The following is a 12,641-nucleotide window of genomic DNA, read 5'->3' on the forward strand; positions in this document are numbered from 1 at the left end:
TGGCAGGTGGATTCTTTACCACTGCGCCACTTGGGAAGCCTAATAAAATATGACAGGTGTCCTTAAAAAAAAAAAAGAGGAAATTTAGACTCAGCTGAGTATAGAGGAAAGACCATGTGAAGACACAATAGTCATCTACAAGCCTCAGAGAGGAGTCTCAGAAGTCAACTTTGCTGACACTTTGATCTCAGATTTTTACTTCTCAGAACCATGAGGAAACAGATTCTGTTGTTTAATTTGCGCATTCTATGGTACTTCGTTATGGCAGTCCTTTCCATAGCTGCAAAATGGGACTAAAACCTCCTATTAATCATGATAAAATGGAAAGATATGTGGCCAAGATTCAGAAAATACTGATTCTCAACCAGCCCTTTCCCGTGGCTACCGCCACCCACATTTCCCAAAAGCAACAGCACCAGACCAATTCCTGGGCCAGGCAAGGCTCACAAACCCCACGCAGCCTCCTGCCGACCCACCCTGAACATGTACAGCCCACACAACTCCTCCGGCTTGCCACATTAAGCAGTCCCTCTTAACAGCCTTCCTTTAAAGCCCAGTAACAGGAACAGCTCAGAAATTCACACTAAGTTGCCTGATAACCGGCAACAGCAAGAGGAAAGAACCCCTCGTATATCATACACACTAATCAATAAAGGCAGCCACATGCTAAACTCGGCCTTGGTCTTAAAATCTTTCTCTCCCTGGTCAAGCAGCTCCTACTAAGGAACTAGAGCTGGCAGGGAGAGAGGAGACCCGCCCGGCCAGCAGGCCTACAGAGCAGCCTACAGTGTTTGAGACATGGTGACGGCTAATTGAATTTGATTTCTAAGGGACGGCTGGTCCCATAAAATGAGTAGATGGCTTTGAGGTCCAGCAGACCTGGGATCAAAGTGGCCGACTCCGAGTGAAGGAGACCAAATACTTAGGGTGTGCTCACCACGCGCCAGCACTGCCCTAGTTTCACCATATACTCCTTAATGTAATCCGCACAGCCCTGTGAGGTGGGTGCTATTCACACCTCCAATCTACAGGTGAGAACACCAAAGCAGAGTGGTTGCCCGACTTGCCAAAAGCCACATGCCTGAGGTTTGAGCCCAGATTAGCTCTGGGCCTGTGTTTTTAACCCCTGGAGTAGAGGCGTCCAAGCTTTAGAGTGCATCGGGCTTGCCTGGAGGGCTTGTTAAAACACAGACGCCTTGGCCCCTCTCCAGAGTCCTCATTCTGAAAAGCATGAGTAGGGCCTGAGAACCTGCATTTCTAACAAGTTCCCAGGTGATGCTGCTGGTCCAATTACCAGGAAGCAAAACTACCTCTATAATGATAAGCCCACAGAACAGCTGTGCGGGACTCATGCACCCACAGAGGAAAAGCACTTAACACAGGGGGGGGGGGGGGGGGGGGGGGGGGGGGGGAGGGGGGGGGGGTGTGTGTGTGTGTGTGTGTGTGTGTGTGGGTGTGTGTGTGTGGTGTGTGTGTGTGTGTTGTGTGTGTGTGTGTGTGTGTGTGTGTGTGTGTGTGTGTGTGGTGTGTGTGTGTTGTGTGGTGTGTGTGTGTGTGTGTGCACAACCAGAGGAAAAGCACTTAACACAGGTGTGTGTGTGTGTGTGTGTGTGTGTCTACAGAGGAAAAGCACTTAACACAGGTGTGTGTGTGTGTGTGTGTGTGTGTCTACAGAGGAAAAGCACTTAACACAGGGGTGTGTGTGTGTGTGTGTGTGTGTGTGTGTGTGTGTGTGTGTGTGTGTGTGTACACACCACAGAGGAAAAGCACTTAACACAGGGGTGTGTGTGTGTGTGTCTACAGAGGAAAAGCACTTAACACAGTGTGTGTGTGTGTGTGTGTGTGTCTACAGAGGAAAAGCACTTAACACAGGGGTGTGTGTGTGTGTGTGTGTGTGTGTGTGTGTGTGTGTGTGTGTGTGTGTGTACACACCACAGAGGAAAAGCACTTAACACAGGGGTGTGTGTGTGTGTGTGTGTGTGTGTGTGTCAAGAGGAAAGCACTTAACACAGGGGGTGTGTGTGTGTGTCTACAGAGGAAAAGCACTTAACACAGGGGTGTGTGTGTGTGTGTGTCTACAGAGGAAAAGCACTTAACACGGGTGGGTGTGTGTGTGTGTGTGTGTGTGTGTCTACAGAGGAAAAGCACTTAACACTCTACAGGGAAAACTTAACACAGGGGTGTGTGTGTGTGTGTCTACAGAGGAAAAGCACTTAACACAGGGGTGTGTGTGTGTGTGTGTCTACAGAGGAAAAGCACTTAACACAGGGGTGTGTGTGTGTGTGTCTACAGAGGAAAAGCACTTAACACAGGGGTGTGTGTGTGTGTGTCTACAGAGGAAAAGCCTTAACACAGGTGTGTGTGTGTGTGTGTGTCTACAGAGGAAAAGCACTTAACACAGGGGTGTGTGTGTGTGTGTGTGTGTGTCTACAGAGGAAAAGCACTTAACACAGGGGTGTGTGTGTGTGTGTGTGTGTCTCTACAGAGGAAAAGCACTTAACACAGGTCCTGGTACAGCGTGTGTGTGTGTGTTAGTCACTCAGTTGTGTCCGACTCTTTGCAACCCCATGGACTGTAGCCCGCCAGGCTCCTCTGGCCATAGGATTTCCCAGGCAAGAATACTGGAGTGGGTTGCCATTTCCTTCTCCATGGTATAGCATAGGGGGCCCACAAATATTACATTTCTTCCCTCTGACTCATGCCAGCTTCATGAGCCAGCAGTGGGGTGGGGCAGGCCTTCTGTCTTCCTGTTTCTAAAACTCTACCACATCCTGACCTGTGAGCCTGGGGCAGCCGTCACTCAATTCCAGGGAAAGAGCAACCCCCCAACTCCTGTGCCCAACCTCTAAGTATGAAATCATGCTGTTCTGATGCATCAGCATGGATGAAATCTCAGCAGAGCCTCATGTGTGGATGCCAGAGGCAACAGGCCTGAAATCCACCCACAACCAAACTGGAAGAGGTATGCCTACTTGATTTTGTGTTTCTAAATATTAACATCGGAATTTTGCAAACTTTGCTTGTTCTTTTAAAAGGGCTGTTACGAAGGGGATGAGGGAGGGGGAATACAGGGTCTGGTTTACTTCAAGATTAACCTTCTCCTAGTTTGAAAACTTGTCCGTCTGTCAGGCCACTTTGGCTCCCTGCCCCGCCCCATGCAGTCACACTGGGAACCCCCATCCCTGCCACCCCAGACCAGGGCCGCCTCTGAACTGGAGTAACCTAGGCCTGCTGGCCCAGGCCCAGACAGACAGCTCATTCGGGTCACTAGGATTCACACTTTAAAAGGAGGAACACGCTGATGAGATAAAAATAAAAACTGCTGAGTGCAGAGGAGGCTCACCATTCCTGGAGGGCAGCAGGCCCCAGGCAGGCCTGTGGGTGCTCTGTCTTGCCTTAGTGGTGGCCAACGGCCTTGTATGGACAAAAGGCAAGAACCCAGCTCCTTGTGTATTAAAATCCTTGCACTGAAATTCCAGATGGGTGGTCGGTTCACTTGGGAATGGAAACATCCAGAAATGGTGCTGTCTCCCCCAGGACTCCCCAGTAACTACAACAGAAATACTGCAAACAGCTCTTAAAGCATGAACTTTAACAGAGGGAAGGGATTCCCTGGTGGCTCAGACAGTAAAGAGTCTGCCTGCAATGTGGGACACCCAGGTTCCATCCCTGGGTCAGGAAGATCCCCTGGAGAAGGAAATAGCAACCCGCTCCAGTATTCTTGCTGAAAAATCCCATGGACGGAGGAGCCTGGCAGTCTACAGTCCAAAGAGTTGGACACAACTGAGCGACTTCACTTTTTAACAGAGCGATCTTAGAGAATTGTATACAAAATGTTCTCGTACCAAAAAAAAAAAAAAAAAAAAGGTAGCTGAAGGCAGAAAAGGACAATGGAATGGAGGTCAGCTGATCATTAAGTTTCAGGGCAGGGCTCTTCCCACCACTTCCTTCCTTCCTAAAGACCATATCCAGGGACACATTTTAGATGAAAAGCTGCTCCAGAACTAGCTAATCAGAACTCTCCCAGAATCTATCGCCTATGGACATCTAGTAGGATTTCAAGCAGGTGACCTAACCTGCCACCTGTCTGGGCTGTAAAATGGACATTCCAGGTTCAGAAGTTCTAACCCAAATGGATGACATTCAGAATGCATCTCCCTTTCACTCCAGTTTATCTTCCTAGCAAAGATATCATTCCATCTTTCTGCTCAAATCTCTCGCCTCTCAAGTGCTCCCCTGACATCTTGGGCAGAATTAGAAGTGTTTCTCTTGTGTTTCCATAGCCCCTCCTCATACCCACGACAGTTCTAACTACAGCGATGCATGATGCTTTTTCTCTCCACTGGAATCTGAGCTCCAAGAAGGCAGGAGTTGTCTGCCAATCAGCACCCAGCCCCCAGCATACCCTTAATAAACATGTGCCAAAGGAATGGTTCCTGCCTGGCCTCTCTCACAGTTTTAGGAGAGCATACTAAAGTATCCTGTAATGGAAAAGCCCTATGAAAATGGAAAGTATTACAATCTACAGTTTAAGTTATTAAGGTTGAAAGCTTTTTTTTTCCCCAGTGGCAGGAGAATGCTATGAAAGACTCGACACCAAATGCTACAGTGATCGTTACAGGCCCAGACCACATCCTAGCGGCCTTTTAGCCTCACTCATAAGATGCTGAGTGATACAGGTTCTAGACCTGCACTGTCCAAGACAGCAGTCATGAGCCACACACTGCTCCTGGGCACTTGAAATGTGATGGTTATGAAGTGAGATGTGCCGCTAAGGATAAAACACACTGGATTTTGAAGAGCACACGAATAGAAGGTAAACTATTTCATTGGTAATTTTTATGTTGATTATGTACATAAAAGTTGAATGTTACTATTTTGGATCTACTGGGCTAAATTAAAATTAATGCCACCTGTTCTGTCTTACTTTTTTTAAACTGTGCTTGCAGAAAACTAAACGCCACGGTCCCACATGCGGCACTGTATTTTGACTCTGTGCTGTTTCCTGGATAGTCCACCAAGAACAGTTCTCTCCGACCCAGCCTTGGAGTCTGACGAGGTCTGCTCATTTCCTGGGATTCTTATGATAAAATTCTGTTCCTTAGTGTCTCTATCCAGGGACACAGCCTTGTTATCACCCAGCCTTCAGCCAGGGTCCTGGAGCCAGAAACCCTCTCTGGGAGGGTCTGGGGCAGCCTGGCTGTCTCTAGACAGCAGCATGCTTGTCGTCTGGGGCTTGAATGCACATGGGACCGGCGTGTGAGTGGAGGATGTCACGGCCTCAATTCAGCCCATCTTGGCAGTGTGAGCTCATTGTACTGGAGGATTCCTGCTCTTATTTAGGTCAGTGGCCCCATTACCCCAGAGTCTGAGAAAGAGTTTCTATGGAATTTTGTCTTTACACTCTTTGCTATCCTTGTCGCATCTTTGCAGAAAATGCCACTTTGCAGGTGTTAAACCTGTAAAAAATAGCTGGAAAACTGGTTTCCAAGAGCTATATACTCTGCCATCCTGATAAAATCACCTGATAAATTCACTTCGGGAATTTGTTAACCATTTTCAAAAGTAAAACATGTGAAAGTCACATCATTTGGGGGAAAAGAGTCACATCACATGCTTTCCACCTGCAGCTCAGTTTTCTAAATCAAATGAGACAAATGCCTTCACACTTCCCCACACAGCACTAGAACCCAGAATCGAAGGGCCACATTGCCCATGAAACTTGAACCCCCTTGCAAAACTCAAGAGAGGCCAGAAATATTCTGCAGGCCACTCCCTGCCTCCCATGTGAAATATGGGACATGTCTTCTTCATTGCAAGATAATCATGGGGCAGTGACTTACATACGATATAGTTTTCAAAGGAGAGCAGTCTTTGGAGTCCAAGACTGTTAATTTTTTCCCATTGTTTATCTCCCAAGAGCACAGAACTGAATGATAGAAGCTCACACCATTACCACCCTGTTCTCGGCTTTAGTTCCTAATGAAACGTGATGTCTGTGTGTCATGTTCAGTTGCCATCCCTCTCCCCTACCCACCTTGCACTGCCTTGAGGGCCAGGCCACCAGGCACAGCTAACCCTTTCCCTGCTGAGAATCAGCATAGTTGAGAGACAGAGAGGTAACCTGTGTATAAGACCATTGGTGGGAACAGAAATGAGCTTGAACCACTGTTCCTGGCTCTATGTACAGCTAACCTAAAAAGCTGAGCGCCGAAAAATTGATGCTTTTGAACTACGGTGTTGGAGAAGGCTCTTGGGAGTCCCTTGGACTGCAAGAAGATCCAACCAGTCCATCCTAAAGGAGATCAGTCCTAGGTGTTCATTGGAAGGACTGATGCTGAAGCTGAAACTCCAGTATTTTGGCCACCTCATGCGAAGAGTTGACTCATTGGAAAAGACCCTGATGCTGGGAGGGATTGGGGGCAGGAGGAGAAGGGGACAACAGAGGATGAGATGGCTGGATGGCATCACCGACTCGATGGGCATGAGTTTTGAGTAAACTCCAGGACCTGGTGATGGACAGGAAGGCCTGGCGTGCTGCGATTCATGGGGTCGCAAAGAGTCGGACACGACTGAGCGACTGAACTGAACTGAACTGAACCGTTCACCCAGTCAATAACCATTCCAAGATGGTCTTCCCACCAGTTCCTGAGATTAAAGAGTCATGATTCATTCATCGGTACACCTACAGTGTCCAGCACGGGTTCTGGTGCCCAGGGAGGTATCAATAGACATTTGCTGATGCTGAAACTCCATTACTTTGGCCACCTGATGTGAAGAGCCAACTCGTTGGCTCCAGACCAAACGAGTGGGAAGAGGAGATGGGACAGAGAGTGGAGACTCATTCTAGGATGATGGGCAACAGGCATCAGAGCTTTAAAATATGCAGACTCTTTGACCCAGCAGCAACCTACAGGTAACCAAGAGTGTGCTTAAATATGTATGCTTAGTACAGAGTTGTTTAAAACATATATTTTTAAAAGGAAAAGCTTAAACGCCAAACAACAAAGGTTAAATGGAAATAACGAGAGTACCTACCTCACAGCACTGTGTGATGGTAAAGTGAATTAACAGAACAGAGCTCAGAATAGTGGCCAGCACAAAGCAAGTTCTATACACATCCTACTCAGGGTCATCCTTATCCTGGTTGCTGCTATCCTTAGATGAATTATGATGCCTTTACCTAATACAGCCATTTCACTACTAAAAAGAGCATTTAATAACATGAGGGGAAGACTAAAACAGTACTGAGGGGGAAAAAAGTGCTTCATAACACTGCACATCAGCATGATCCCAATTCCGTACAAATAAACATTCATTCATGAACAAAAGGAACGGAGATCGGAGGTGTATTTGCCAAAATGCTCAGAACAGTTCATCCAAATGGTGGTATTAAGGGTGATTTTTCTTTATTATTTGTGCTTTTCTGACTCCTCTAAATTTTCATAGTAAAATGTGCTCATTTTGTGAGATTTTTTTCAAATTAAAAAGTGAGAGAGTGGTGAGTTTTGGCCCACTGCCTAATTTTCCTTAAACCAATAGGCTGGTTTTCTCAGCTCCTGCAGAGGAGGGTCCACAGTCTATTTTTATTGCTATGTTCCCATCCCACTACAGATAATGGCTACTCCCACAAGGCAGCTTTTTAAGGTGATGATACAGTCTTTCTAGAACAGCTAATTACCTCTGAGCCTTTCAGTTGCATCTGAAAGAGAACCAGATTTTTAAAAACACCAGCTTCTATCCCTCACTGGAGTCTTGGAGCAAGGATGAGCCAAACTGGCTGGGTATTAATTTAGAATTTCTGATGGTTTTCCGCTTTCCTCTGCTCATCTGTTAGAAAGGGGGAAGAAACAGAAGGAAACTGACTGCAGAACGGGAACGGCGACTGCACAGCACAGCCCCGACCCGTGGTGCTTCCCTGAGCTGCTCCCTGCCCCGGTGCAGCCCAGCCTCTGACTGCCCCAGACCTTGTTGAAGTGGCCACATTTAAAGCCACTGTGCGGAGCCTGGACGCTGGCCCAGCCCTGCCTCCAGGAGCCGAGCACTGACTGCCCTACATTCTGCCTGGTCCTCCAGCCCGCCACTCTTCCTTCTCTGGGAATTGCAGTTGTATAACCAAAACCCAATATCTGTCCCGTGTGCCAAGAGTGACCGTCAGCATGTCCAGCCCCACTGGACATGTGGTCCTGACAAGCGGTCCACCCAGGGCAAGCACAAAAAGACAGGAAAGACACTGCAGGATCACCACCTCCACGCCGTGTATGAGAGGGCACTCAGATGGCCGTCCTGCTTTAGGCACTGAAGGGAACATGGGCCAGTACAACACAAGGTTCAAGAACTGGGCTTGAAGGAAGCTCTGGGTTCAAATATCAGCTCCACTTACACACCACATGATCTTAGGCTCCTATTAGCCTTTCTAAGTCCCAGAGTCCAAGGCTGCAAATGGGGCTGGTGGTGGTCTCACCTCGTAGAGCCTAGTGGTGGTTAAACTTAAAGGCATTTAAAGCTGGATCATCCAACAAAGGCTAACTTCATTTAAAAGACAGCCTGCACGGCACCTGAGTCCAGCGGAAAGGAATCCTGTCTGCCACAAAGCCTCCGTCACTTAGAAGCAGCCTGTGCTGTGTCCATTTCCTGTGGGCACCCTCTGCAGCTGGATGCCACCAGCCTCTGTGTGGAGGCTCCAGGCTTGTTTGGCACAGGCGAGTAAACAGAACAAGAAACCCAAGTCCCACAGAAAACAAACAATCCCTTCCAGGCAAGACCCTGGCCAGGCAATCCCATGTAGAGGCCCCAGTTGGAATCCCAGGCTGTTGGCAGGGCCTCAGGCCTCTAAAATCTTTAGGGGAGAGAATTCCACACAAGGATGGGCCTGGAATGATGTATTTTGAAGATTTTTCTACTCTGAGCTCACATTTCTCAGCTCTCACATCAACTCTCATCTAGCTCCCTCTGTAGATACAGACAAGGAGACATTGCTCTCCTGCAAGTCAAGTCCTTTTATGTCAAGTCCTCGAGCAGAGGATTTTTTGAATCTCAAATCACCTGGTAAAATGCAAGATTCTGAGTCCCTGGGTCTGGGGTGGGGCCTCAGACTCTGCATTCATGACAAACTCTCAGGTGATGCCAATGCTGCTGGCCTAAGGTCTAGAAGGCTTTGATAGAATCCTAAAGGATGCCTGAGATGGCAAAAGGGCTGCTGAAGCAGAATGGACCAGGACTCAATCCTGCCTCAGGCTTCATACAGCAAGAGCCAGTCAGAGAGTTTCTCATCTCAACAACCTGGGAATTGATGCTTTTGAGCTGTGGTGCTGGAGAAGACTCTTGAGAGTCCCTTGGACTACAAGAAGATCAAACTAGTCAATCCTAAAGGAAATCAACCCTGAATATTCATTGGAGGGACTGATGCTGAAGCTGAAGCTCCAATACTTTGGCCACCTGATGGAAAAGACCCTGATGCTGGGAAAGACTGAGGCAGGAGGAGAAGGAGGTGACAGAGGATGAGATGGATGGATGGTAACGTTGACTTCGATGGACATGAGTTTCAGCAAACCCCGGAGACTGGCATGCTGCAGTCCACAGGGTTGAAAACAGTTGGATACAACATAGCGACTGAACAACAACAATAAACTGCTTTCTAGACTTTGGGTGTAAATGCATGTGTAGGTTTCTGAAAATACCACATCAGAAGGTGCACGGTGGAGGACGACAAGAGATAAAGGGCAGGTCAGGGAAAGGCTGGAAGGCAGGAAAGAAGAAAAATCCCTTCTTTATCACTAGGGAAGGGAATGTTACACACTGTGGATTGCACATGCATTTATCCTCAGAGAAACTCCAGTGGGGGGGCAGATGAGGAAACAGAGGCTCACACAGGACATGCAACCTGCCTTGTGTCGCTCAGCTAATAGTTATCAGACGCAAGATCTGAACCCAGACCAGGCCTTTCCAGCTCCAAACTGCAAGCACTTTACTCCACACCCTGTTGTGAAAAAGATGCCAGGACCTTTCATGCAGCTTCTCCCAAAGTTAATACCTTACGAAACACAGTGTAATTATCTAAATCAGGGCCTTAAGTGACCCAATACTATTAACTTTTAATTATAGTACTTTACAGACCATATTCACATTTTGCCAAGTGTCCACTAAGGTTCCTTCCTGCTCCAGTTCAGGAGCCCACAATGCATCATGCTCCTTGGGTCCACTCCAACCTATGACAGTCTTTGAGAGATTTAAGAGTACTGGCTGGTTATCTGTAGAAAGTCTCTCAATTTGGGTTTGTTCATTGTCTCCTTGTGATTAAATTCAGATCATGCATTTTGGCAAAAATGCCACAGAACTGAGGTTGTACCCTTCTGGGGGGACGTCATAGCAGAAGATACTTGAGGCTGCTATGTCCCACATGATGCTGTCTGCACGTGTTTCCACTGCAAAGTTACCGCTTTCCCCTTTGCTATGAATAGCCACCCCAAGAGGAGTTACCTGGAGACAGCCCAAATGTCTGAACAGGTGATTCTGGGGCAGGCTCATGATCAAGGACTGCGGGGCTGGAGGAGCTGTGAGGAGAGCCAGACAGAACTCAAGAGACTGAGTACATGTTTGGCCAGCAGCTGGCACAACAGACAAGTGACAGAAGACTCCCGCAAATCTCCAACCACAGCCTCAGGCATGAATCCAGCTTGGGAAATTTGGTAATCTCAGTAACAAAACAACAATCCAAAAACATAAACCAAAAACACCCTCAGTGTCAACCTCCCAGCAGGACTGTTCTGAAGGGCAAAGCCAACACTCATGGCATCTGACCTAGAAAAGGCAATGTGCAGGCAATGATTCCCAAAAGTGAGCATTTCTTTCTAGAACTGAGCTCTTACTCTGGAACAAAACTGGGCTTACTTAGAGAAATATGATGCTGGGGGAAGAAAAAAAAAACACAAATCGTATAAAACAGCACTAAGAACTCAAGATTTACAAGGTGATAAACAATGGCTGTCATTTATAAACACCTGCGAAGGGCCAGGTGCTCCATGTGTCATGTGTCGGGGCTGGTCCCGTGACAACCCTGTACAGGTGAGGGGGAGTTCACCGCAGTCCCCTGGGTTCCAATCCTTCTGATGCTCACAGCTCCCTTCCCCAGGGGAAGTTTCCCCTCCTTTCTGGGTTCTGGGAGCACCACGGCTTCGAGACAGAGGTTATAAGTCCCAGTCTAGGGAAGAAGCAGCTGGGACTCAGAGAGGATGCCATCACCCAACCAGGAGAGGGAGAATGGGGATCTGAACCAGGCCTATCCAATGACAGGCTACCTCTCCACCTCTGTTTCTTCCCCATAGTCTCTGCAAAACTGGTCCAGAGACCTGGAAGTTTCAGAAGTCATGGAGTTATTAATCCCAAACATTACTACTAATTACTGCTTACTATTAATCCCAAGCATGAGGCCTCCCTTCCTATAACCCAAATGTCCCCCCATCTCTCAGCAAGTCCCCGTCCTCCCTGCTTCCTTCCAAGGGCCATGCCAGTAATCAGAAAAGCTTAGGGGCTTCCCTGGTAGCTCAGATGATAAAGAATCTGCCTGCAATGCAGGAGCCCCAGGTTCTAACCCTGGATCGGGAAGATCCCCTGGAGAAGGGAATGGCAACCCATTCCAGTATTCTTGCCTGGAGAATCCAATGGACAGAGGAGCCTGGTGGGCTACAGTCCATGAGGTCACAAAGAGTCAGACTGAGTAACACTTTCTTTCAAAATTCTAAAGGGAGGGGATGATGAGCTTTTAATAACAATGATAATAATGATAACCCCTCCTTCCTAGAAAATCTTTATCATTCAGATAGCCCTTGCACTGGAAAACCAGGGCAACTCAGTTTCCTGATACCCAATGAAAAATGGCTGGTGAGGCACAGTACCTAGATAAATGGGTCTGAGGCAGAATGTGCTGCATATGGGCAACACACTACACCTTTTGGAGAAGTTTCTTAAAGATTTCTCAGAGAAATCAGAGAGCTCCCATCCTCCGAGAACAAGCCTGCATTTCTGGGCAGGAATGTCAGTCAAAGATACCATACAAAGCTGTGTGTCCTGAGATTCTCATTGATGTATAAGGTGCTCCTCTGCTTTGCAGCAACAGCAAGGAGGCTCCCTGCCCAACCGCGCCCCCCCTCCCGCACCGCAGTCCTGTGGTCCTTCCCCTCATAGAGAGAGCTCCCAGCACAGCCAGCAGGGCACTCTCATTCTACCAGCCTCCCTCTCAGACCACAAAGCAATAGGAAGTCAGTGGAAGGGGGGTGCTGGGCTCCACCCAAGTGACCATGAGCATGCACTTAGGAAAATGTGTCTGACTGGGGCCTCTGGGAAAGAGACAATCATGACCAGAGCACTCATCAATTTTATAGCCATGCCTTAATGAAACACAGCATCCAGCGTGCTCCCACACAGAAGGGATGCAGGATGTCTAATCTTGTAAAGCCTCCTTTTTATCTTCAGGGAAGAAGGTCCTTGACATCACAGCATTCAAGTGCTCTACACTTTGTGGGCAGACCCAGAGAGTTCCCTGCTCACCATTGTACATTTTGTCAGAGGTCTTTAACTAAAATTGGAAAAGACATCACAAACTCAGTTCGTTAAGGCATCAGGACTTAGAGGATGGCTTTCTC

General features: G+C 47.8%; 1 protein-coding gene and 1 long non-coding RNA gene across 3 annotated transcripts in view; one reads left to right on the top strand and one right to left on the bottom strand.

Moving 5' to 3' along the window:
* The window catches only part of EEPD1 (endonuclease/exonuclease/phosphatase family domain containing 1), a 127,951-nt gene that overhangs the window by 68,192 nt on the left and 47,118 nt on the right, over positions 1-12,641 (bottom strand). The window lies entirely within an intron of this gene.
* LOC122438389 lies at positions 2,806-6,298 on the top strand. The gene is made up of 3 exons (XR_006268536.1): positions 2,806-2,962; positions 4,567-4,816; positions 4,950-6,298. It is a non-coding gene; the product is annotated as an uncharacterized LOC122438389 (long non-coding RNA).

This window comes from Cervus canadensis, chromosome 3, assembly GCF_019320065.1.
Source record: "Cervus canadensis isolate Bull #8, Minnesota chromosome 3, ASM1932006v1, whole genome shotgun sequence".
Classification (NCBI taxonomy): Eukaryota; Metazoa; Chordata; class Mammalia; order Artiodactyla; family Cervidae; genus Cervus; species Cervus canadensis.